Genomic DNA, 22,017 nt, shown 5'->3' with positions numbered 1-22,017 from the left:
GCACCCGGTACGGAGGGGGGAGGGCAGGTCTGAAGACCTCCTCGTGGGTCTGCTCCTGGGCCTGGCCAAACTGGCCATTAACAGGTCCAGGCAGCGGGCCGTGGAGGGGGTGGTTAGGGCCGACTGCCTGCCCCTCTTCCGCGGTTACGTTCGGGCCCGGGTGTCCTTGGAGAAGGAGCACGCGGTGTCCACCAACACCCTGGAGTTGTTCAGGGAGAGGTGGGCGCCGCAGGGAGTGGAGTGCAGTATTTCTCCCTCCAATTCTATTTTGATTTAGCCCCTGCCCTCCCCTTCACTGTTTTGATCACACAGCACTGCCTTTTGATGTGAAGGGCAGTGTTTGTCACTGGCCACCCGGATGTTTTCCTGTCTTCCTGGTGGTGGAATTTGAATAAAGATTTGTGCACCTTGTGTCTTTCACTGTGTCTCACACCTGCACACACACACACCATGGGTACTGGGGAAAAAATAAGCACTACCGCACTTAGGTGGTAGTGTGGGGGTAATAAAAAAAATTAGTGTGGAGAAAAAAATTAACAGGGGAAAAGGGCACTGCTTGTAAAACCAAAGAGAAAAAGAAAAAAAAAAAGAAAAAGAAAAAAAAAATATAAAGAAGCCGGTTTGGGAGCCAGAGAGATCAATCAACTGCCGTTGTCAGCTTGACCGCCAGATAAACACTCTCTATCAAAGGTACCTTTCTCATATGAAACGTCTTTGCAGCAAAAGAGATTTACAGCCAGAGGAAGACAGACACCAGGGATGGCAGCTGCTGTCTGTATTTGATGAATTTTTAACAGGGGCTTTTATTGGAACAACATTGTTATTGAGTGGGAGGGAGATAACAAACCTTTAAGAGACAGGAGGCTGAGAGTTGTAAATAGTTGTTGTTTAATGTTCACTTACAGAGTTAGAGAATAAATTGATATTTTTTCATTGAATAGCAGAATTTGGGAGTTCTCTGTCACTCGTACTTTAACAGATTACGAGATGAAGTGAGCTTTCCTGGGGATTTGGTTTAATGAGCAGAAGGGTTTACCACCGTGTCATTACAAATGCAGTAAACAACTGGTTCCATGAATTTTGTGCGTTATGAATAACTGAAACTCCTCAGTAAAATTCAAACGAGGGTCCTACTGTTTCCAGACCATGAAATGATATAAAATTCACTTGTGGGAAGGTGACCATCACTGTCTCGGCCCAGCATTTATCTCCCGCTCGTTGAGATGAGCTATTTCTTGAACTGCTGCAGTCCATGTGCGGTAGACACACCCACAATGTTGTTCAGGAGGGAATTCTAGGATTTTGACAGTGACAGTGAAGGGACTACAATATATTTCCAAGTCAGGATGGTGAGTGCCTCGAATGGGAACTTGCAGGAGTCATGTTCCCGTACATCTGCTGCCATTGGCATTTTGGATAGAAGTGGCCATTGGCTTGGAAGGTGCTGCCCGAGGATCTTTGATGAATTTCTGCAGTGTTTCTTGCAGATGCTACACCCTGCTGCTACCCGGTATCGGTGGTGGACGGAGTGGGTGTGGTGCCAATCAACAGGCTGCTTTGTCCTGGATGGTCGTGATCTACATGAGTGCTGTCGGAGCTGTTTCGATGTGAGAAATTGTGGCAGATGATTACATGACATTAGGGAAATGAATCTGGGTGGGTTACTCTTCGGAGGGTCGGTGTGGACTGGTTGGGCCGAAGGGCCTGTTTCCACCATGTATGGAATCCAATCCAATCTAATCTAATTATCAGAACCTACCCAACAAATACTTATTTATGCAGCAACATTGTTGGGATTCAGAGCGAAGTTCAGTAACACAGCGAAATGTCTTGGTGCATGCATTTCTTGCATTATGAATAAATAAAACATATGTATGATAACAAATGGCTGGGCTCCCTACTTTTCAGCATCAAGGCGGCTAATTTCAATGAGCTGCTACTCCAATGCAGTCTAATTGGATGTTTCCTGTCATGGAACAGAGTCAAAATCGTGCAACCAAACTCCCCTGCACTGAAAGTGATGCAATGCCTCCCTTTCCAGCCTGCCCACACTACTACCCATGGGGTGGGAGAGCGTTAAAATCTTCAATCATTCAGTTTGAGAGGAAGGGAGGGAGGGTAGCAACTCGCAGCACCATTCAAACTGGCAGCACCATCAATACATAGCTGCACATGCACCCACACACTCTCTTCCACTCCGTCTCTCTCTCTCTCACACACACACACACAGAGACACGCATACAAGCGCAGTGTGGAGAGGGCTGCACTTAGACTGGGCTCCCTTGGTGTGGAACTTGCATATGTAGAGAAATGTTGTGCTCCCTCTGCAATGTGCAAATGATTTGTCTCTGAGCAGTATTCCTGACATTATACACGTTAGAGTATTTCCACTGCAACTTTATCCAGACACCTCCGACTGCACTTTCTGCAGCTTACAATGTTTTCTGATGCAATGTTTTCTCACAAATTCTAAGTATAAAAGGATACAAAGGTGGGCACGTTCATCTGCTTCCCCGCATATCTTAGGGAGAACGCTGCAAAGCATTGGCTCTGTCTCCAAAGAAGAACGAAACTAATTTGCACAAATTCACAGACTGCGATGTTTTCTCCAAAAACAAATCTGCTGCTTGTGCAGTGTCGTGGGGAATCCAGCAGGGGGTGGCATTGTATCACTTTAAACACATGGAGAGGGAGAGAGACAGAGAGAGGATTCACACCCAAAACACAGAGACACCATTGGACAGAGACACAGAGATACACATAAACATACAGACACACTGATTGATACACTCCAGCAAACTCCAGCATCACTGTCTGTCCGTCATGGGAGACAGGGAGAATGAGAAACCATCAGGAGAGCTAGGACTAACTGGGATAGTGAGTGTCACCTTCAGTCTGTCCACATCTTAAATTTTTTTTTATTTCAAAAATATACTTTATTCATAAAATACTTTGATGATCTGTACAACTGGACATGCCATACATATGTAAACATCCCATTTGTTTGCATACCGAAAACAGAGTAATCATTCCTATTTACAGGTCGGTATGATTATATTTTGAGCTGAGGCGTCAGCGGAGCCCAAATGACTGGGTGGGCCCCCTGTTCTTCGTTAGGCAGGCAGATGTTACACAGTGGTCTTTCCCCACCGCGCCTTGGCGGCAGCTGCCCCAAGCTTCAGCGCGTCCCTCAACACGTAGTCCTGGACCTTGGAATGTGCCAGTCTGCAACACTCAATCAGGCACTCAATCAGGTTGAGCAATTCATCAACTTCACCAACACATTCCACCTTGACCTTAAATTTACCTGGACCATCTCTGACACCTCCCTCCCCTTCCTGGACCTCTCCATCTCCATCAGTGACAACCGATTTGACACTGACATTTACTACAAACCCACCGACTCCCACAGCTACCTGGATTACACCTCTTCCCACCCTACCTCTTGCAAAAATGCCATCCCGTATTCCCAATTCCTCCGCCTCCGCCGTATCTGCTCCCAGGAGGAGCAGTTCCACCATAGAACACACCAGATGGCCTCCTTCTTTAGAGACCACAATTTCCCTTCCCACGTGGTTAAAGATGCCCTCCAACTCATCTCGTCTACATCCCGCACCTCCGCCCTCAGACCCAACCCCTCCAACCGTAACAAGGACAGGACGCCCCTGGTGCTCACCTTCCACCCTACCAACCTTCGCATAAACCAAATCATCCGCCGACATTTCCGCCACCTCCAAACAGACCCCACCACCAGGGATATATTTCCCTCCCCACCCCTCTCCGCCTTCCGCAAAGACCGTTCCCTCCGTGACTACCTGGTCAGGTCCACGCCCCCCTACGACCCACCCTCCCATCCTGGCACTTTCCCCTGCCACCGCAGGAACTGTAAAACCTGTGCCCACACCTCCTCCCTCACCTCCATCCAAGGCCCGAAAGGAGCCTTCCACATCCATCAAAGTTTTACCTGCACATCCACTAATATCATCTATTGTATCCGTTGCTCCCGATGCGGTCTCCTCTACATTGGGGAGACTGGACGCCTCCCAGCAGAGCGCTTTAGGGAACATCTCCGAGACACCCGCACCAATCAACCAAATCGCCCCGTGGCTCAACATTTCAACTCCCCCTCCCACTCTGCCGAGGATATGGAGGTGCTGGGCCTCCTCCACCGCCGCTCCCTCACCACCAGACGCCTGGAGGAAGAACGCCTCATCTTCCGCCTCGGAACACTTCAACCCCAGGGCATCAATGTGGATTTCAACAGCTTCCTCATTTCCCCTTCCCCCACCTCATCCTAGTTTCTAACCTCCAGCAACTTGATCCCCTGACTTGTCCGGACTTGTCCGACCTGCCCAGCTCCTTTTCCACCTATCCACTCCACCCTCTCCTCCCTGACCTATCACCTTCATCTCCTCCCCCACTGACCTATTGTACTCTATGCTACTCTATCCCCACCCCCACCCTCCTCTAGCTTATCTCTCCACGCTTCAGGGTCTCTGCCTTTATTCCTGATGAAGGGCTTTTGCCCGAAACGTCGATTTTGTCTGTCCTCGGATGCTGCCTGAATTGCTGTGCTCTTCCAGCACCACTGATCCAGGACACTCAATCAGGGTCAACTCCTTCAGCTGGAAGATCAGCAGGTTTCGGACCACCCAGAGAGCGTCCTTCACCGAGTTGATGATCCTCCAGGCACAGTTGATGTTCGTCTCGGTGTGCGTCCCTGGGAACAGGCCGTAGAGCACGGAGTCCCGCGTCACAGCGCTGCTCGGGACGAACCTCGACAAACACCACTGCATTCCTCTCCAGACTTCCTCTGCGTAGGCACATTCCAGAAGGAGGTGTGTGACAGTCTCGTCCCCCCCCCGCAGCCGCTTCGAGGGCAGCGTGCGGTGCGGCTGAGAGTCCGGGCCTGCATAAAGGATCTCACAGGCAGAGCCCTTCTCACCACCAGCCAAGCCATGTCTTGGTGCTTGTTGGAAAGTTCTGGCGATGAGGCATTCTGCCAAATGGCTTTGACAGTCTGCTCAGGGAACCGCTCGACAGGATTCGCCCTCTCCTTTTCCCGAAGGGTCTCAAGGACACTACGTGCTGACCACTTCCTGATGGACTTGTGGTCAAAGGTGTTTTTCTTCATAAACTTCTCCACGAAGGACAGGTGATACGGAGCGGTCCAACTACTATCTTAAATCATGTTTGTCTCGGTCTGACTTCTCCATTTTCTCTCTGTGTTTTCTCTCTCACTGTCACTCTCTGTCCTTCTCTCTCCCCTTCTCAGGCTGTCTGTCTTTCTCTAACTTTCTCTCTCCCTCTGTTTCTGTCCCTCTTTCTCCAACCACTCTCTGTCACTGAGCTCCCCCTATTTCTTGCTCACCCTCCCTTTCTTGTTCTCTTTCAGACCTGAAAGTGGCCCCAAATTTTACCCCCATTTTCGTTCACATCCAAAGTTTATGCCCTTTCGATTAGGATTTTGCTCTCCCAAATATTTGCATCACCAAATGTGTCCCCCAAAAATATTTTGCTGCCCCCAATATTACGCTGAGCCCCAGTCCCTGGTGCAGATGTAAATGAGTCTGAGTGAACTGACTGGCCTGTGACACAGCAAGATCCATGTGCAACAATTACACAGGTTTTACATCGCAGAGGGAGTTGTTTTGGCCCGTCATGCCTGTGCCCTACTAAAAGATCCTGGTCCTGTCTGCTCCTCAGGATTAGCCCCGAATGGCTTCATTGAATCCCGTTCCTGTGGAGACAGCTCCTCCACGAAACCCCACCCTTTGCCTCTCATGCTCTCCCCAACTATCTCGCAAAAGCTCCTCCACCCCACACCACACCCCCCTCCACCACACCCCCCTCCACCATACCACCCCCCCACCAAAAAACCCAATAAACACCTCCCCTCTCTCCGGCTATCTCACTGTTGTCAATTCTCCCCCTCAGGAACTCAGGTGCCTGGTTACTCTCTGCCTCCCCTCGCAGACTCACAGCCCCATGATGCAGAGACTAACTGGCCTTCTGAAAAGCCAGCAAGCGTCGCTCTTTGCCTCGGAGACCTCCAAGAGAATCTGCTCAAGGGTCCACACTGTGGAGCAGGATGAGACATGCTCATGTTTCTTCTTCCAGAAGGTGCACAGGGAGAGCTCTGAGCTCAGCAGCCTGAAGGAGGAAGACAGCTCAGTAATGTCATCTCAGTCTGATATCCTGAGGATCAGCAAATCCTTTACGCTGGACTGTGTGACAATAAGCCCACAGACAGCGTGACCTCCTGGTCATTCCTGTCCTCGGTCACGGAGATCTTAGATGACGGTGTGTGGGAGAGACTGGACCACTGTTATGTCTGGATGAGGAGACCAAGGCCCTCGAGTTCTTAGTAAAGAATAAAACTCCGAGAAGTGACAACTTACCAGCCATTTTGTATTTGGCTCCGTGGGACTTGGTTGGAAGGACCTCTGAGAGTTGTACAACAGTATGACTCTGTCAGGGATCACGTGCGAATCCATGAGGAAAGGTGTCATCACCCTCATCTACAAGTGGAAGGGGGAGTTGGAGAAAATTAGAAATTGGTGCCCAATTTCACTGCTGAATACAGATTACAAAATCCTCTCTAAGGTTAGGTCTGCTCTGGGATCAGTGATCCACCCTGATCAAACCTGGGCAGGACGATCTGTGAGACCCTCACGCTCCTCAGGGATACGATCACCTACGTGAAAGACAAGGGGATGGATGTGTGTCATATGAACCGGGACCAGGCGAAGGCCTTTGACAGGATATCACACACACACGTGGGACGTGCTCTCCAAAATGGGCTTTGGGGAGGAAATCTGCAATTGGGTCTGACTGCTCTACATCAAAATTGTTAGTGTCGTCTCAATCAATAGGTGGGAATCAGAAAGCTTCCCAATCAGATCTGGAGTTAGACAGGGCTGTCCACATTCTCCTACCTTATTTGTGTGCTGGATGGAGCCTTTTGCTGAGTCTATTAGGAAGGGTGTAAGCCTGAGAGGGGTGACTATTCTGTGCAGCAGAAGGCTGCAGGTCAAAGCCTCCCTGCACATGGATGACTCTGTCATTTTCAGCTCTGACCCACAGTCAGTGCGCAGACTCATGAGTATCTGCGACCAGTTTTAACTAGCCTCAGGAGCCAACGTAAATCGAGGCAAGAGCAAGGCCACGTTCTTTGGGAACTGGGCCGACTGATCCTTTAACCCCTTCACTGTCCTGACTCCCCAAAGCCTGTCCACCATCTCCAAGGCACAGGTCAGGAGTGTGATGGAATACTCCCCACTTGCTCTGGATAGGGACAGGTTCACAACACTCAGGAAACGTGGCAACATCCAGGACAAAGCAGCCCCCCCCCCCGCCTTGATTGGCCCTACATCTATAAACATCCCCTCCCTCTCCCACCGACCCTCAGCAGCAGCAGTGTGTGCCATCTACAAGCTGTACTGCAGAAATTCATGAAAGATCCTCAGGCAGCACCTTCCAACCTCACAGCCACTTCCATCTCAGACAAGGGCAGCAGACACATGGGGACACCAACCCCCTGCAAGTTCCCCTCCAATCCCCTCACCATCCTGACTTGGAAATATATCACCATTCCTTCAGTGTGGCTGGGTCAGAATCCTGGAATCCCCTCCCTCAGGACATTGTGGGTCTACCCACAGCACATGGACTGCAGCGGGTCAAGGAGACAGCTCACCCCCACCTTCTCCAGGGGGCAGCTCGGAGCGGGGCTGTCAATGTGGATCGGTCAGGGATGCCCACCATACAGCAGTTAAAAGGCAGCTGGATTGGTCTATGAATAGGAAGGGTTCAGAGGGATATGGGCCAAGTGCTGGCAAAAGGGACTAGATTAATTAGAGGATATCGGGTCGGCATGGAGGAGTTGGGCGGAAGGCTCTGTTTCCGTGCTGTACGTCTCTACGTCTGCAGTGGACAGGTATAGGTCAGTGAGTGTCTGACAGATCCAGCACAGACATAATCCAGGGTCAACAGCACCGGAACAGGCCCATCACCGCAACCTGCCCATGCTGCCCCGTGTTCACAATTAATCTCGACCCATTTGCCAGCGTTTGGTCCATATCCCTCCCTCCTGATCCCATCCATGTCCCTGTCTCAACGTTTCGTCAATGATGAAATTGTACTCGCTTCCATCGTGACAGTTCCAGACCCTCGCCACTCTCTGTTAAAAACATGTCCCCTCTGGACACTTTTGTATCTCGCTCCTTAAACCTGTGCCATCTCGATTTCAACTCCCCTACAATGGGGGGAAGCTTACTGCCTCATCAATGCCTCTCATGGTTGTATAGACCTCTGTAAGGTCACCTCCTCAGTCTTCGACGCTCCAGGGATAAAAACCTCAGCCTATCCAGACTTTCCTTTTAACTCAAACCCTCCAATCCAGGCAGCATCTTAGTAAATCTTTTCTGCACACTTTCTAGTTTAATAATATCCTTTCCATAGTCGGGCGACCAGAACTGCACGCAGTATTCCAAATGTGACCTCATCAACATCTCGTACAAAGATGGACCAACTCCTGTACTCGATGATGAAATGCTGGAACAGTCCCATGTTGGAGTCTAAAGGGTCAATCAGGTTACACATCCCCACTGGAACCTTTTGTGATATTAAGAAAGAGAGAAACCGTCTCGAGGCGACACAAAATTCGCAAACAGAATAACATGACGAACTGAAATTCGGAAAGGCGTCTTTTGATGAGGAACAATCCAGAAACTTCAATTGGCTCCATTACGGGTTCAAATGACCAAGAAATTGTGACCCAGTCCCCTCAGACTGTCCGCCATGGCTGAGACAGCCTCAGCCAATCCAAAGCCTCGTTCTTGGCACGTCACCACCTCTCCCCTTCACCAAGTGTCTCAGTCATTCCATCAATGAGCCAACGCCAACTCACGGGCTGTGCTGTCGGCCAATGGAGGAAGGACACGGGGATGGTGTGAGGGAGGGCCCAGGTGAACAGGATGGACAATGAGAGGTGGGCAGGATTTGGGGCTGGTGCAGCCAATGGCAGGAGGGTTACCTGGGTGGAGGTGAGGTGGCTCAGTGCAGGGAGAGACATGGCTGTGATCAGACCCTGTCAGAATCACAGTGTCCTTCAGCGTCTGGTGCTGTTGTTACTGTCACAGCAAGGTGAGTACCGGTCAGACTGGAGTCAGACTGCTGGAGGGAGCCCAATGCTGAAGGGAGGGAGATGGAGTTAGGGCAGAGAGACAGGGGGATAGGGCAGGGAGACAGAGAGATAGGGATGGAGAAAGTAAGGGTACAGGACAAGACGGAAAAGACTGAAAGAGCAGATGGAGATGAAAAGAGAGATCGGTGGGGAGAGGTTTGAGAGGGAGATTGAGATGGGAGTAAGGATTGAGAGGGAAAGACGTAATTCCTGATGGACTGACCCTCCGACTGTGCGGCACTCCATCAGTACTGACCCTCCGACTGTGTGGCACTCACTCAGTACTGACCCTCCAACAGTGCGGCACTCCCTCAGTACTGACCCTCCGACTGTGCGGCACTCACTCAGTACTGACCCTCCGACAGTGCGGCACTCCCTCAGCACTGACCCTCCGACAGTGCGGCACTCCCTCAGTACTGACCCTCCGACTGTGCGTACTCACTCAGTACTGACCCTCCGACAGTGCGGCACTCCCTCAGTACTGACCCTCCGACTGTGCGGCACTCACTCAGTACTGACCCTCCAACAGTGCGGCTCTCCCTCAGTCCTGACCCTCCGACAGTGCGGCTCTCCCTCAGTACTGACCCTCCGACAGTGCGGCACTCCCTCAGCACTGACCATCCGACAGTGCGGCTCTCCCTCAGTACTGACCCTCCGACAGTGCGGCACTCCATCAGTACTGACCCTCCGACTGTGCGGCACTCACTCAGTACTGACCCTCCAACAGTGCAGCACTCCCTCAGTACTGACCCTCCGACAGTGCAGCGCTCCCTCAGTACTGACCCTCCAACAGTGCGGCACTCACTCAGTACTGACCCTCAAACAGTGCGGCACTCCCTCAGTACTGACCCACCAAAGTGCGGCACTCCCTCAGTCCTGACCCTTAAACAGTGCGGCGCTCCCTCAGTACTGACCCTCCAACAGTGCGGCGCTCCCTCAGTACTGACCCTCCAACAGTGCGGCGCTCCCTCAGTACTGACCCTCCAACAGTGCGGCACTCCCTCAGTACTGACCCTCCGACAGTGCAGTACTCCCTCAGCACTGACCCTCCAACAGTGCGGCGCTCCCTCAGTACTGACCCTCCAACAGTGCGGCACTCCCTCAGTCCTGACCCTTAAACAGTGTGGTGCTCCCTCAGTCCTGACCCTCCAACAGTGCGGCGATCCCTCAGTACTGACCCTCCAACAGTGCGGCACTCCTTCAGTACTGACCCACCAACAGTGCGGCACTCCCTCAGTACTGACCCTCCGACAGTGCAGTGCTCCCTCAGTACTGACCCTCCAACAGTGTGGTGCTCCCTCAGTCCTGACCCTCCAACAGTGCGGCGCTCCCTCAGTACTGACCCTCCAACAGTGTGGTGCTCCCTCAGTACTGACCCTCCGACAGTGCGGCGCTCCCTCAGTACTGACCCTCCGACAATGCGGCGCTCGCTCAGTACTGACCCTCCGACAGTGCGGCCCTCCCTCAGTACTGACCCTCGGACAGTGTGGCACTCCCTCAGTACAGACCCTCCGACAGTGCGGCTCTCCCTCAGTACTGACCCTCGGACAGTGCGGTGCTCCCTCAGTACTGACCCTCAGACAGTGTGGTGCTCCCTCAGTACTGACCCTCCGACATTGCGGCGCTCCCTCAGTACTGACCCTCCAACAGTGCGGTGCTCCCTCAGTCCTGACCCTCCGACAGTGCGGCACTCCCTCAGTACTGACCCTCTGACAGTGCGGCGCTCCCTCAGTACTGACCCTCGAACAGTGCGGCACTCCCTCAGTCCTGACCCTCCGACAGTGCAGTGCTCCCTCAGCACTGACCCTCCAACAGTGCGGCGCTCCCTCAGTACTGACCCTCCAACAGTGCGGCACTCCCTCAGTCCTGACCCTTAAACAGTGTGGTGCTCCCTCAGTCCTGACCCTCCAACAGTGCGGCGATCCCTCAGTACTGACCCTCCAACAGTGCGGCACTCCCTCAGTACTGACCCACCAACAGTGCGGCACTCCCTCAGTACTGACCCTCCGACAGTGCAGTGCTCCCTCAGTACTGACCCTCCAACAGTGCGGCGCTCCCTCAGTACTGACCCTCCGACAGTGTGGTGCTCCCTCAGTCCTGACCCTCCAACAGTGTGGTGCTCCCTCAGTACTGACCCTCCGACAGTGCGGCGCTCCCTCAGTACTGACCCTCCGACAGTGTGGTGCTCCCTCAGTCCTGACCCTCCAACAGTGTGGTGCTCCCTCAGTACTGACCCTCCGACAGTGCGGCGCTCCCTCAGTATTGACCCTCCGACAATGCGGCGCTCCTCAGTACTGACCCTCGGACAGTGCGGCACTCCCTCAGTACAGACCCTCCGACAGTGCGGCTCTCCCTCAGTACTGACCCTCGGACAGTGCGGTGATCCCTCAGTACTGACCCTCCGACAGTGCGGCACTCCCTCAGTACTGACCCTCCAACAGTGTGGTGCTCCCTCAGTACTGACCCTCCGACAGTGCGGCTCTCCCTCAGTACTGACCCTCCAACAGTGTGGTGCTCCCTCAGTCCTGACTCTCCGACGGTGCGGCACTCCCTCAGTACTGACCCTCTGACAGTGTGGTGCTCCCTGAGTACTGACTGTCGGACAGTGTGGTGCTCCCTCAGTACTGACCCTCCGACAGTGCCGCACTCCCTCAGTACTGACCCTCCGACAGTGCGGCACTCCCTCAGTACTGACCCTCCGACAGTGCCGCACACCCTCAGCACTGACCCTCCGACAGTGCGGCACTCCCTCAGTACTGACCCTCCGACAGTGCCGCACTCCCTCAGTACTGACCCTCCGACAGTGTGGTGCTCCCTCAGTACTGACCCTCGGACAGTGCGGTACACCCTCAGTACTGACCCTCCGACAGTGCGGTACTCCCTCAGTACTGACCCTGCAACAGTGCGGCACTCCCTCAGTACTGACCCTCGGACAGTGCGGCGCTCCCTCAGTACTGACCCTCCGACAGTGCGGCCCTCCCTCAGTACTGACCCTCCGACAGTGCGGCTCTCCCTCAGTACTGACCCTCCGACAGTGCGGCACTCACTCAGTACTGACCCTTGGACAGTGCGGCACTCACTCAGTACTGACCCTCGGACAGTGCGGCACTCACTCAGTACTGACCCTCCGACAATGCGGCTCTCCCTCAGTACTGACCGTCCGACAGTGCGGCACTCCCTCAGTACTGACCGTCCGACAGTGCGGCACTCCCTCAATACTGACCCTCGGACAGTGCAGTGCCCCTTCAGTACTGACCCTCCGACAGTGCTGCCCTCCCTCAGTACTGACCCTCGGACAGTGCGGCTCTCCCTCAGTACTGACCCTCCGACAGTGCGGCACTCACTCAGTACTGACCCTCCGACAATGCGGCACTCACTCAACACTGACCCTTGGACAGTGCGGCACTCACTCAGTACTGACCCTCCGACAATGCGGCTCTCCCTCAGTACTGACCCTCCGACAGTGCGGCACTCACTCAGTACTGACCCTCCGACAATGCGGCACTCACTCAGTACTGACCCTTGGACAGTGCGGCACTCACTCAGTACTGACCCTCCGACAATGCGGCTCTCCCTCAGTACTGACACTCCGACAGTGCGGCACTCCCTCAGTACTGACCCTCCGACAGTGCGGCACTCACTCAGTACTGACCCTCCGACAGTGAGGCACTCCCTCAGTACTGACCCTCCGACAGTGCGGCACTCCCTCAGCACTGACCCTCCGACAGTGCGGTACTCCCTCAGTACTGACCCTTCGACAGTGCGGTACTCCCTCAGTACTGACCCTCCAACAGTGCGGCACTCCCTCAGTACTGACCCTCGGACAGTGCGGCACTCCCTCAGTACTGACCCTCCGACAGTGCGGCACTCACTCAGTACTGACCCTTGGACAGTGCGGCACTCACTCACTACTGACCCTCGGACAGTGCGGCACTCACTCAGTACTGAACCTCGGACAGTGCGGCACTCCCTCAGTACTGACCGTCCGACAGTGCGACACTCCCTCAATACTGACCCTCGGACAGTGCAGTGCTCCTTCAGTACTGACCCTCCGACAGTGCTGCCATCCCTCAGTACTGACCCTCGGACAGTGTGGTGCTCCCTCAGTACTGACCCTCGGACAATGCAGAGCTGCCTCAGTACTGACCCTCGGACAGTGCGGCACTCCCTCAGTACTGACTGTCGGACAGTGTGGCACTCCCTCAGTACTGACCCTCGGACAGTGCGGCACTCACTCAGTACTGACCCTCCAACAGTGCGGCACTCCCTCAGTACTGACTGTCGGACAGTGTGGCACTCCCTCAGTACTGACCCTCGGACAGTGCGGCACTCCCTCAGTACTGACCCTCTGACAGTGCGGCACTCCCTCAGTACTGACCCTCGGACAGTGCGGCACTCCCTCAGTACTGACCCTCCGACAGTGCGGTGCTCCCTCAGTACTGACCCTCCGACAGTGCTGCACTCCCTCAGTACTGACTCTCGGACAGTGCGGCACTCCCTCAGTACTGACTGTCGGACAGTGTGGCACTCCCTCAGTACTGACCCTCGGACAGTGCGGCACTCACTCAGTACTGACCCTCCGACAGTGCGGTGCTCCCTCAGTACTGACCCTCGGACAGTGCGGCACTCCCTCAGTACTGACCCTCCGACAGTGCGGTGCTCCCTCAGTACTGACCCTCCGACAGTGCTGCACTTCCTCAGTTCTGACTGTCGGACAGGGTAATAATAAATTGAACCCGTGATCTTGATGTTGAATAATTGCTTCCAATCTGCGGCAACTTCCACCACTGTGTGTCTGTGTTGTTGTGTCGACTCTTTCCTCTGCCTCTTTCTCACCCTCTCTCTTTATCCTCTCTCTCTCCCTCTCTCTCTCTCTCTCCCTCTCTCTCTCTCTCTCCCTCTCTCTGTGTTTCTCTTTCTCTCTGTCCCTCTCTCCTGGTTTCTCCTCCTATCCCCTTGCTCTCCCACACTGCCACGTTATCTTCCTGTCTTGCTGTCCTCCCTGTAGTTGATGTTTCACCATCACACTGTGTCCAACAAGACACTGTTTCCATTATGTTTTACTGTTCAAACTATCAATGATCAACAGGTCATAACTGAAAGCTGCAAGGACTGTAAGCAGTAACAACAAATTCACTCCCCACAAGATTACACTGAGCAGGGCCACAATAGGGCACAGTATCCACCTTTTATACTCGGGCAGTGTAGAAGGAGCGTTACTGTTTCTAACCCCGTGAAACGCCTGTGTTCTGGGAGTGTTTGATGTGGAAAAGTGTAGAAGGAGGTTTACTTTGTATCTAACCCCGTGCTGTCCCTGCCCTGGGAGGGTTTGACGGGGACAGTGCAGAGGGAGCTTTACTCTGTATCTAACCCCATGCTAACCCTGCCCTGGGAGTGTTTGATGGGGGACAGTGCAGAGGGAGCTTTACTCTGTATCTAACCCCATGCTAACCCTGCCCTGGGAGTGTTTGATGGGGGACAGTGCAGAGGGAGCTTTACTCTGTATCTAACCCCATGCTAACCCTGCCCTGGGAGTGTTTGATGGGGACAGAGAAGAGGGAGCTTTTCACGATGTGTTTCTGTGAACAGGATGGTCTATTTCTCTCTAGCTGGTTTATTTTCGGATCTGAAATGCAGAAAGCAGTGAGGACAAGCCAGGATTGTCACCACGTCTATATCTGTTTGTCTGTAACAGTCTCTCTATCTGAGTCTTTCCTTTTCTCTCTCTGTCGGTCCCTGTCTCTCTGTCTCTCTCATTGGTTGGAAATATAATCTGGTCCTCATGTTCTGCGTGACCTGTGACCTCAGGCAGTCCCTCTCACAGCCATCCTACACCCAGTTCCCTTTGATATCTCCTTTCCCTTCCACTGGAGTTGGGCGAGGATCGGTTATGTCTGGGTCACTCAGTGATCTAACTGCAGCCCGCTGCCCTGTTCCCTGCTCTGGCCCTGGTGCAGCATTCCAACGTCACCCCGTGTTAGGGTGGGATGGAGACACATGTCGCCAGAACATTAGCTTCAGGCTCTGGATTACCAACCTGTCCCATTCCCACTGCTCCTCTGTGTCTCTTCCTCTCTGAGTGAAACTGCCTTCAGCGTGGTCTAAAAGCTAATATGCATGTGGGTGGAGCTGGAGCGCCAGCTCGCAGATTAACTCTTCCCTCGCTGGAGCATTTTACATCGATATGACCAAGAATCTGGTTGTGTCCAGTCCATCTAACAGTGTCCTGTCTCTGTTCACAGTGCCTCAGTACACACGCGCCCATGTGACCACCAACACTCAGAGGGTGGAAGTTCCCAGTGGGGGGTGTAAGTATCACATCATTGTGTTGGCTATTGTGGGATCGGGAGGTGGGGAGCAGCACAGGCTGCTTTGGGGATTGAGAGCAGCAATTGCTGCAAACACATGGGGGGGGGGGGGGCAGTGATTAGTGAAAGGGAACCGGAATACTACAGGTCCACACCCCATCACGGTCTCAGTTACCCCCCTCTGGCATTTATACCCCTCCGTATCCCTGAATCCCCCTCTGTCTCTCCAAACCTCACTATCTCTGTAATCCCCTCCAGCCCCGACACCCCCTCCCTATCTCTGTAACCCCTTCCAGACCCTACGCCCCCTCCCTATCTCTGTAATCCCCTCCAGCCCCTACACCCCTCCCTATCTCTGTAACCTCCTCCTGCCCATACACCCCTCCCTATCTCTGTAACCTCCTCCAGTCCCTACACCCCTCCCTATCTCTGTAACCTCCTCCAGACCCTACACCCCCTCCCTATCTCTGTAACCCCTTCCAGACCCAACGCCCCCTCCCTATCTCTGTAACCCCTTCCAGACCCTACGCCCCCTCCCTATCTCTGTAACCCCTTCAAGACCCTACACCCCCTCCCTATCTCTGTAACCCCTTCCAGACCCTACGCCCCCTCCCTATCTCTGTAACCCCTTCCAGACCCTACACCCCCTCCCTATCTCTGTAACCCCTTCCAGACCCTACACCCCTCCCTATCTCTGTAACCTCCTCCTGCCCCGAAAACCTACTGAGTCCGAACTATTGGAGGATTGAAGTTCTGAATCATTGAAGCCCTAGATTGTGGAAACATGCCCTTTGGCCCAACAAGTCCACACCGAGCCTCTGAAGAGGAACTCACCCACATCCATTCCCCTCCCATATTTCTCTACATTTACTCCTAACTGATGCACCTAACCTACACATCCCTGAACACTATGGGTAATTTAGCATGGCCAATCCACCCTAACCTGCACATCCCTGAGCACTATGGGTAATTTAGCATGGCCAATCCACCCTAACCTGCACATCCCTGAAAACTATGGTTAATTTAGCATGGCCAATCCACCCTCACCGGCAGATCCCAGGGCACTATGGGGTAATTTCCCATGGCCAATCCATCCTAACTTTCACATTCCTGGGCACTATGGGTAATATATGGGTAATCTTCGGACTGTGGGAGGAAACTGGAGCACCTGGAAGAAACCCACGCACACTGGGAGAATGTGCAAACTCCCACACAGACAGTCACCTGAGGATGGCATCAAACCCGGGTCCCTGGTGCTGAGACCACTGTCACCACTGCTCACCACTGTGCCACTCTTAATGGGACATCACTTCTGCAGATGTGACCTTATCTCTGTCTCCACCCCCCCTCCAGCTGCTGTCCTTACATGCCTGTACTCGCCTGAGTATGGACTGAACCCTCAGATCGATTGGAAGTTGGTTCGAACGGATAGTTCTATGGATGTAATGGCCTCGGACAGCCGTTCAACACGTGAGTCTGTCTCTGTCGCAACCCTTACACAATCTGTAGGGCACCTGGTCAGGGCAAGCTGTTACCTTCAGCTCTGTCTGTGGGCAATCGCTCTCCTTCTGTCTGTCACTGCCCCTTGTCACGTCTTTCTCTCTCTCTCTCTCTCAATCTCTCTCTCACCCTCTCTCCCTCTCTCCCTCTTTCTCTCTCCCCCTATCTCCCTTTCTCCCTTTCTCTCTCTCTCAATCCCTCACACTCCCCCTCTCTTGTTTTCCCGCACTCACTCTCTCTCTGCCTCCCTTCGTTTTTTTTCTATTTCGGTCTCTTTTCACCTTCTCCCTTCCCTTTTCTCTTTCTAACGACCAGTGAGCCTGACGTCGGTGATGGGCACGTTGTAGGAGGGAATCCTGAGGGACAGGATGTACATGTATTTGGAAAGGCAAGAACTGATTATGGATAGTCAACATGGCTTTGTGCGTGGGAAATCATGTCTCACAAACTTGATTAAGTTTTTTTGAAGAAGTAACAAAGAGGTTGATGAGGGCAGAGAGGTAGATGTGATCTATATGGACTTCAGTAAGGCGTTCGACAAGGTTCCACATGAGAGACTGGTTAGCAAGGTTAGATCTCACGGAATAAAGGGAGAACTCATCATTTGGTTACAGAACTGACTCAAAAGTAGAAGACGGAGGGTGGTGGTGGAGGGTAGTTTTTCAGAGTGGAGACCTTGATCCAGTGGAGTGCAACAAGGATCGGTGCTGGGTCCTCTACTTTTTGTGATTTACATAAATGATTTGGATGTGAGCAGAAGAGGTACAGTTAGTATGTTTGCAGATGACACCAAAATTGGAGGTGTAGTGGACAGCGAAGAAGGTTACCTCAGATCACAACAGGATCTGGACCAGATGGGCCAATGGGCTGAGAAGTGGCAGATGGAGTTTAATTCAGATAAATGCGAGGTGCAGCATTTTGGGAAAGCAAACCTAAGCAGGACTTATACACTTAATGGTAAGGTCCGAGGGTGTGTTGCTGAACAAAGAGACCTTGGAGTGCAAGTTCATAGCTCCTTGAAAGTGGAGTCCCAGGTAGATAGGATAGTGAAGGCGACGTTTGGTATGCTTTCCTTTATCGATCAGAGTATTGAGTACAGGAGTTGGGAGGTCATGTTGTGGCTGTACAGGACATTGGTTAGGCCACTGTTGGAATATTGCGTGCAATTCTGGTCTCCTTCCTATCGGAAAGATGTTGTGAAACTTGAAAGGGTTCAGAAAAGATTTACAAGGATGTTGCCAGGGTTGGAGGGTCTGAGCTACAGGGAGAGGCTGAACAGGCTGGGGCTGTTTTCCCTGGAGCGTCGGAGGCTGAGGGGTGACCTTATAGAGGTATACAAAACCATGAGGGGCATGGATAGGATCAATAGACAAAGCCTTTTCCCTGTGGTCAGCGAGTCCAGAACTAGAGGATCATAGGTTTAGGGTGAGAGGGGAAAGATATAAAAGAGACCTAAGGGGCAACCTTTTCACCCAGAGGGTGGTACGTGTGTGGAATGAGCTGCCAGAGGATGTGGTGGGGGCTGGTACAATTACAACATTTAAGAGGCATTTGGATGGGTAGATGAATAGGAAGCGTTTGGAGAGATATGGGCCGGGTGCTGGCAGGTGGGACAAGGTTGGGTTGGGATATCTGTTTCTATGCTGTACATCTCTGATTCTCTGATTCCTGCTCTCTCTCTCTCTCTCTCTTCTTACACCCCCCACACACACTCCCCACTCCCGACACCTCATTCTCTTGTCTCTCTCTTCTCTCATTTGTTCCTTCTTGGCTTTCTCTCAACTTTTTCCCTTTTGCTATCCTTTCTCTCTCTCGCTTTTGCATTCCATCCATCCCTCTTCCTCTCTCTCTCACCATCTCTCCTTCTCACTCCCTTCTCCATGTCAGGCTCCAGTTTCTCGCCCCCTCTGACTTTCGCACCCTCTCCCTCTCTCTCTCGCTTTCGCTCTCTTTTCTTTGTCCCACCCCACCTCTCTCCCCTCCCATCTCTCTCTCGCCAGTGCCTCTCTCTCTCCCCTGCACCTCACCTGCGTCTTTCTCTCCACTGACTCTCTCTCCACTCCTGTCTCTCTCTCCCCTCCTGTCTCTCACTCTCCCTTCCTGATTCTCTCTCTCACCTGGTCTCTCTCTCCCCTCCTGTCTCTCACTCTCCCTTCCTGATTCTCTCTCTCTCCTGGTCTCTCTCTCCCCTCCTGTCTCTCACTCTCCCTTCCTGATTCTCTCTCCCTCCTGTCTCTCTCTCTCCTCCTGTCTTTCTCTCACGGCCCCCGTCCCTCTCTCCCATCCTGTCTCTCTCCCATCCTGTCTCTCTCCCCCACCGTCTTTCTCTCCCCTCCTATCTCTCTCTCTCTCTCTCTTTCAGACACATGACGACTTCCTCTCTCACAGGACCCTTTAAAGATCGGATTGACGCTGTGACAAATGGTCTCTACATGAGGAAGGTGTTTCCTTACGACAGTGGGACATACACGTGTGAGGTGACCTCCCAGGATGGGAAACTCACTGACCGGGTGGCGATCCAGCTCCATGTGAAGGGTATGTGACGGGGGAGAGGGACAGGCTGCTCTCGGCCACAGGACAGTTTGGGACACTGTGGAATTGGGGAAGTTTCCAGACCCGTGCCAACAATTTCGGAGGTGGGGCTGAATTAAGTTTGGTTTAAGGCACCCTTAGGTTAGACATGGGGTTGTGGGTCAGCAGGTCCCACTGTGGGAACACACCCTGGTGTCTGACTGACCAAGAGTAATGGGGAGGTCCCTCACAGTCAGGAACTACCACAGAGTCTCACCGGGACAGGCACTGAGTACAACCAACATCCTCTTTATGGTACAGTTCGGACCAAGCACCAGGTCAGTCAGAGTTAGTCACTGCAACCAGGAGGGAGATAGACGGGGACATCTCACCCTCTCAACAGCTCACAACACTTCATTAATGCAATAATAAAGAGGGAAGCTCCCTCGACACTGTCCAGTCTCCCAAGACAGGGACAGATGGGCATTAGATACAGATTAGAGCTCACCCTACACTGTCCCCCCATCAAACGTTCCTAGGACAGCAACAGCACGGGGTTAGATACAGAGTAAAGCTCCCTAAACACTGACCCCATCAAAACACTCCCAGGACAGGGACAGTACAGGGTTGAAGTGTCTGCTACTTTCTGGTGAGATCAGTCCTCTGTTACTTGACAGCACCTCCGAGTGAACCTTTCTCTGTGATCGCCGATAATCCCATGATCATCAGAAGGCGTGGAACACGTAAGTGAGACATTGGTGTGAGAGGGTTCGGGAGGTGGGGGGGGGAGGGGGGGGGAGGGTTCGGGAGGTGGGGGGAGGGTTCGAGAGGTGGTCGGGGGGAGAGTTCGGGAGGTGTGGGGGATGGAGAGAGAGTGCAGGTAGAGAGCCATATTTGTGAGGATCACAGCACACATTCCCATCTCTGTATTCTCCGCCAACCCCATAACCTCTGCATCCCTCCCTATCTCTGTAACCTCCTCCAGCCCCTACATCCCCTCCCTATCTCTGTAACCCCCTCCAGCCCCTACACCCCCTCCCTATCTCTGTAACATCCTCCAGCCCCTACACCCCTCCCTATCTCTGTAACCCCCTCCAGCCCCTACAACCCTCCCTACCTCTGTAACATCCTCCAGCCCCTACACCCCTCCCTATCTCTGTAACCCCCTCCAGCCCCTACACCCCCTCCCTATCTCTGTAACCCCCTCCAGCCCCGACACCACTCCCTATCTCTGTAACCCCTACACCCCTCCCTACCTCTGTGACCTCCTCCAGCCTCTACAACCCTCCCTATCTCTGTAACCTCCTCCAGCCCCTACACCCCTCCCTATCTCTGTAACCCCTACACTCCTCCCTACCTCTGTGACCTCCTCCAGCCTCTACAACCCTCCCTATCTCTGTAACCTCCTCCAGCCCCTACAACCCTCCCTATCTCTGTAACCCCCTCCAGCCCCTACACCCCCTCCCTATCTCTGTAACCGCCTCCAGCTCCATTCCCCTCCCTACCTCTGTAACCCCCTCCAGCCCCTACACCCCCTCCCTATCTCTGTAACCGCCTCCAGCTCCATTCCCCTCCCTACCTCTGTAATTTCCTCTTCATCACATCTTGCTACGACCTGCTTAAATTGTTGTGCCCACCCTGAGGGACTGTGGGGGGAATGTGTTGCCTGAGATGGTTTGTTGATGCCCTGTGACTCACTGGCACCCCACCCCCTGCCTACCGTTGTGTTGGGTGCCAGTGCGGCATTGTCTCTGGAGAGCCTTTGGGTGATTTTAATTCCTCTCTCTCCTTCCTCCAGCCGCTGACCTTCTGTGCCGTCACTCGCCTGACTTTGGGCCTAATCCTGACGTGACGTGGGTATTCATAAAGCAGGATGGTTCCAGAAAACTGGTGTACAACAATGGCCGGGTCATTGGTAGGTCTTTCTCCTTCGTGACTCCCGTCCACAAGCCACTCCCATAACCCCCTCCATGTTGGTCTTCCTGAACCCATAGTGAGCTGTTTAACAGGAAGAGAGTGAGACACACTCTGTACATTCTTCCTCTCCCAATACACACATGGACTCTGTGGGAGTTTCCAACAACATAGAATTCCCTACAGTGTGAAAATAGGCCATTCTGCTAACAACTCCACAACGAAACACCAAAAAGCTTCCCAGCCATCCGCATCGCTGTATTCCCAATGGTTAATCCACCATAACCTACATATCCCGGGAGACTATAGGGAATTTAGCACAGCCAATCCAACCTAACCTGCTCATCTCTGGATGCTATGGGTAATTTAGCATGGCCAATCCACCTTAACCTGCTCATCTCTGGATGCTATGGGTAATTTAGCATGGCAAATCCACCGTAACTGACACATCCCTGGACATTATGGGTAACTTAGCACCGTCAATCCACCCTAACCTGCACATCACTGGACACGATCAGTAATTTAGCATGGTCAATCCACCCTAACCTATACATCCCTGGACACTATGGGTAATTTAGCATGGCCAATCCACCCTAACCT

At 53.1% G+C, this 22,017-nt stretch overlaps 1 long non-coding RNA gene across 1 annotated transcript; it reads left to right on the top strand.

Moving 5' to 3' along the window:
• Positions 1-14,215: 14,215 nt before the first annotated feature.
• LOC148138467 (uncharacterized) lies at positions 14,216-16,961 on the top strand. The gene is made up of 3 exons (XR_015753980.1): positions 14,216-14,298; positions 15,427-15,492; positions 16,846-16,961. It is a non-coding gene; the product is annotated as an uncharacterized LOC148138467 (long non-coding RNA).
• The last annotated feature ends 5,056 nt before the right edge of the window (positions 16,962-22,017 follow it).

This window comes from Chiloscyllium plagiosum, unplaced genomic scaffold, assembly GCF_037043375.1.
Source record: "Chiloscyllium plagiosum isolate Xiang-an unplaced genomic scaffold, Cpla_swu_hap1 HiC_scaffold_40, whole genome shotgun sequence".
Taxonomy (NCBI): Eukaryota; Metazoa; Chordata; class Chondrichthyes; order Orectolobiformes; family Hemiscylliidae; genus Chiloscyllium; species Chiloscyllium plagiosum.
The sequence above is the reverse complement of the archived record's forward strand: the minus strand, read 5'-3'. Positions and strand labels throughout refer to the sequence as shown.